Here is a 5,427-nt window from a genome sequence, read left to right on the forward strand (position 1 = left end):
TTTTTAATGAGGAAGATCTCATAGTGTCCAAGCTTAGACTTCACAAAGCTAAGCTTGAGGGGGAGTGTTGAAGAGTTAAGTATAAAGATGTGAAGCACAAAGGGGTTAAGACTGAAGGGAGTATGTTAAGCATTGGTGTGATGGGAGAGGTTCACAATGGCCTGACCGTACAAGGCCGTACAAGGCCGTACGGTCCGTACACATTCAGATAAGTGAAACCTCGACCACACGGTCACAAGAAGTTACCCGAGTAACTCATGTGGAAAGGAGAGGCTTTGGCTGATGGATCAGACCGTTGGAGGATAAGAAGAGGCGCGGCTTGACAGGCTGGCACAGCTGGAAAGGCAAGAGCATCTTGGTCCAAGATGCCAGAAACTCCAAGCATGTGGAGAAGCTGATTGGCCGGTCCAAAGAAAGCTTATCCTCTCCTTGTTGACTTCACATGCTTAGCTTAGCTCTTTGATTTCGAAAACCCTTATGATCTCACACTATATATTGTAACTCTTGTCATTAATAATAAATCATACAGTTCTGAGTTTATCTCTCTAAGTTCATACTCTCTTAATCATGATTCTAGTCTAATCTCTTCATAATCTCTCATTCTGTTCCTTAATCTTCTCTAAATCATTTCATTCTCTTAATCTTTCAAACTACTCACTAATCTCCATGAAAACACTTAATCTCATAATAGATTGAAGCATATTCAAGTAGATACAACAGAGAATAAAGATAAACAAGGATTAAACAAGCAAAACGAAATTAAAACTCAAGAATAGATGATGAACAATGAAGAACAGCTCAAGAACAAATGTTTTCTCTCAAACTCTCAAAATACAAAATATGAAACTATAAAACTTTCACTCTCTACTCTTTGTTGTATTGTACTTTGTGTATTGTGTGTCTTTCTCCTTCCCCTTGCAGTCTCTTTTATAGCCTAAGTAAAGGAGGATGACAACACATCCATCATGTGAAAGCATAAAGCATAAAACACACTCATAAAAGTTATTCTCCACTTTCTTCCATTATAGAACACCTTTTGCCCCTTCATATGGCCAAAGTAGTCTTGCCTCTTCAGAAAAGGTAGAGAAAGTTAGGCCAAAAGAGCCACCAAACTCATGATAGACAACCCATCCCCCATGTTGCAAGCTTTAAAGAGATAAAACTCACTCATTAAAGTTTTCTCCACTTTCTCCATGTTGCACACACCTTTAGAATACCAAAAATAAGAAGAATAATGAATAGTAATGAGTTTTATAGGTTTTAAGTGAATAAAAATGAGTCTAAAGGCTTAAAATTCGAAGGCTATTGTTGATGTTGCTAGGGTGGCCGCTAGGAATGTCATACTGATATGTGTGTAGTATTTTGATCATAAATCCCTCAATACAGCTCCAAACGACTTGAAACCACCTCCATTGTAAAGCTAACTCAATTTACCATGTCTTCCCAAAAGACAAGTTTCAAAAGATATCTTTAAGACCTTCATCCATGCTTGTCTTTCACACGTTCGGTTCAAGACTCCTCGAAAGCTCCTTTTGTGCTCTAATCACCTCCAAAACTCCAAACAATTCATCCAACACCTACAAGATGCAAATGTACATGCAATAGACTCTAAATGCAAATAAATGTAAGGTTAATGCATGAATATATATGAAATAACAAAGCTAAAACTATGCAAAATCACAACACATCAACTCCCCCACACTAGTCCTTTACTTGTCCTCAAGTAAACTTTCAAGAACATGGGAAGTGATGTTTCAATACACAAATGGAAATTCATGACCTTAAGAAACTCTTCAATGCCATCGTTGTGATATCCTTACAAAATCATAACAAATAGCAAGAGCAAGATGTTTTTATTAGCTCTAACTTCTCTAGGCCTTTCAATTCCTTTGATCTTTTAACTCATTATCATGAATCCTCAAATCAACCAACTCTCACATTCAATAAGAAATATCATAAGTGAATTCTCGCAAATTGCCAATTGGTCCAAATCATTTGGTTTGGTGAGAAAAAATGGCTTAATGTGAAGAATGAGAAGGGTCCAAATACATTTTGCTATGGTGACTTACACTCAAGAATATGAGCTTGATCATTATGCAAAATTTATCTAAGAAAAGGAGCAATTAATGCATACATAAATCGGTTCTCATCATTGTACCCTTTTCCTAGACAATTTTTAAGTTCTACCCTTTCTTTTCTTCATCTCAAATCCCAAATGTACACTCATTTTCATCTCTTACCCAATGAACACTATTTTCTTTTCTTTTCTTTGTCTTAACAACTATGTATCTTAGCTCAAAAATTTGTTATCCCCATTCTCTTATTTTTTTTCTTCATTTTCTTTTCTTTTTGGGGTTTTTATTGACACAATCTGAGGTTTTTTTTTTTTTTTTTTTTTTTAGACACACTTTTTATGATTCATTTCCTTTACATAATCTTTCCCAATTTAATCCTCAAGATCAAAATAATTAAAGCACATCATTCCAACCACCATCCTAGATTCTAGCCCAAAAGAGGTCCTAATGCTAGCAAGAGATGAGAACAAATCAATGTCGCTCCTAATACTCTCAAGATTTTGCACTTGACAAGCTTTCACAAAAAGACCTCACTCAACAATTAATGATGGTTTGAAAGAAGGGAAGGGTTTAGGGTATGGACTACAACTTGAGTTGTCAAAAAGATTGGTAAAACGGTTTATACAAGCTCAAGTGTGTGTAAAGCCATGATTTAGTACTCAAGAGACCATAAGCAAGAAGCATTAAGTTCATTTTAGTCAATTAAGATCGGAGTTGGTTTCAAAGAGTAAGATTCAATGAGTCTTAAGAGGAGTTTTCAAGGCTCGAAGTCTACAAGAAATTCAGAAGAAGCTCAAGCTACTTATTATGATTCAAAAGGGTATCAAAATGAGTTCATTGCATGAGTCCTTTGTAGGGATTTTACCTATGCATTCTATATGATCTAGACTCAAACCTAAAGATGCAAATGATATAACTAAATGTTTTTTTTTTTTTTTTTTTTTTTTGGAATTTTGCAAATTTTTATGGATTTTCTATGCAAATGGATATGCAATGCTTATGACAAGTAAACAAAACATAAAACATGTGAGATAAGTAGTCTCTCCCCCCACACTTACTTCACACAGTCTCTTGTGTGAGAGCAAGGTGAAAGAAGAGGTCTAGAAGAAACAAACAAGAAAACTATATATTTACAATGGTTGTAGAGACACTTAGCTTGGAGTTGCTAGATGGAGTTGAATAATTTTAACACTTGTAGCTTTGCTGGATGGCCATCTTTCTCTTTGATTAAGTGGAGAATCACCTGAAAATTTTAAACACACTTATCAAACACACAAAAGAAAAACCACACAAGTAAAACAATAATATATATAGGGATAGACATGGGACTTCCTCCCAAGTGAGCTTGTTTTAAGTCTCTAGCTTGACTACCCCTTTTTGGTTTAGGCTGGTTTGGGATCGGAAAGTGGAACCGAGGTTCCTTCCTTCTCAGGTGTGGCCGCCATGTACAGCTTGACTCTTTGCCCATTCACTGCAAATTCCTCACCAGTCGTGTTCCAAAGCACAAATGCTCCATATGGCCTCACTTCTTTGATCTTGAAAGGGCCGGACCATCTTGACTTAAGTTTTCCAGGGAACAAGTTCAATCGAGAGTTGAAGAGCAACACTTGATCTCCAATGTTGAACTCCCTCTTCAGGATCTTCTTGTCATGGAATGCCTTGGAAAACTGGGATCACCTTATTTGAAAGTGGGATACTTTCTTCATCCTAACTCCTATGAGATTTATTCAACTTCCTGGTGATTCTCCACCACTTTATGTATCCAAATCAAGCTTTTCACAAAGTGAATCATCCTGGTTTGATTGGAACGATGAAGAAGCTGTGCTATTCCCGAACTGGGAAACTGGAATCACCTGATTTGAAAGTGGGATAACTTCTTCATGCCAACTCCTATGAGATTTATTCAACTTCCTTGTGAATCTCCACCACTTTATGTTTCCAAATCAAGCTTCTTATAAAGAGATTCATCCTGGTTTGATTGGAACGACGAATAAGCTGTGCTATTCCCAAACTGGGAAACTGGAATCACCTGATTTGAAAGTGGGATAACTTCTTCATGCCAACTCCTATGAGATTTATTCAACTTCCTGGTGATTCTCCACCACTTTATGTATCCAAATCAAGCTTTTCACAAAGTGATTCATCCTGGTTTGATTGGAACGACGAAGAAGCTGTGCTATTCCCAAACTGGGAAACTAGAATCACCTGATTTGAAAGTGGGATAACTTCTTCATCCCAACTCCTATGAGATTTATTAAACTTCCTGGTGATTCTCCACCACTTTATGTATCCAAATCAAGCTTTTCACAAAGTGATTCATCCTGGTTTGATTGGAACGATGAAGAAGCTGTGATATTCCCAAACTTGAAAACTGGAATCACCTGATTTGAAAGTGGGATAACTTCTTCATGCCAACTCCTATGAGATTTATTCAACTTCCTGGTGATTCTCCACCACTTTATGTATCCAAATCAAGCTTTTCACAAAGTGATTCATCCTGGTTTGATTGGAACGACGAAGAAGCTGTGCTATTCCCAAACTGGGAAACTGGAATCACCTGATTTGAAAGTGGGATAACTTCTTCATCCCAACTCCTATGAGATTTATTAAAATTCCTGGTGATTCTCCACCACTTTATGTATCCAAATCAAGCTTTTCACAAAGTGATTCATCCTGGTTTGATTGGAACGACGAAGAAGCTGTGCTATTCCCAAACTGGAAAACTGGAATCACCTGATTTGAAAGTGGGATAACTTCTTCTTGCCAACTCCTATGAGATTTATTCAACTTCCTGGTGATTCTCCACCACTTTATGTATCCAAATCAAGCTTCTTACAAAGAGATTCATCCTGGTTTGATTGGAACGACGAAGAAGCTGTGCTATTCCCAAACTGGGAAACTGGAATCACCTGATTTGAAAGTGGGATAACTTCTTCATGCCAACTCCTATGAGATTTATTCAACTTCCTGGTGATTCTCCACCACTTTATGTATCCAAATCAAGCTTCTTACAAAGTGATTCATCCTGGTTTGATTGGAACGACGAAGAAGCTGTGCTATTCCCAAACTGGGAAACTGGAATCACCTGATTTGAAAGTGGGATAACTTCTTCATCCCAACTCCTATGAGATTTATTCAACTTCCTGGTGATTCTCCACCACTTTATGTATCCAAATCAAGCTTTTCACAAAGTGATTCATCCTGGTTTGATTGGAACGACGAAGAAGCTGTGCTATTCCCAAACTGGGAAACTGGAATCACCTGATTTGAAAGTGGGATAACTTCTTCATGCCAACTCCTATGAGATTTATTCAACTTCCTGGTGATTCTCCACCACTTTATGTATCCAAAT

At 37.3% G+C, this 5,427-nt stretch overlaps 1 long non-coding RNA gene across 1 annotated transcript; it reads right to left on the minus strand.

Annotated features, from left to right (window-relative positions):
- Positions 1-755: 755 nt before the first annotated feature.
- On the minus strand, positions 756-2,370 carry LOC125598169. The gene is made up of 2 exons (XR_007332248.1): positions 1,345-2,370; positions 756-1,206 (listed from the first exon to the last, which is right to left on the minus strand). It is a non-coding gene; the product is annotated as an uncharacterized LOC125598169 (long non-coding RNA).
- Positions 2,371-5,427: the final 3,057 nt, after the last annotated feature.

Source organism: Brassica napus, unplaced genomic scaffold (genome assembly GCF_020379485.1).
Source record: "Brassica napus cultivar Da-Ae unplaced genomic scaffold, Da-Ae ScsIHWf_1646;HRSCAF=2267, whole genome shotgun sequence".
In the NCBI taxonomy this organism is placed as follows: domain Eukaryota; kingdom Viridiplantae; phylum Streptophyta; class Magnoliopsida; order Brassicales; family Brassicaceae; genus Brassica; species Brassica napus.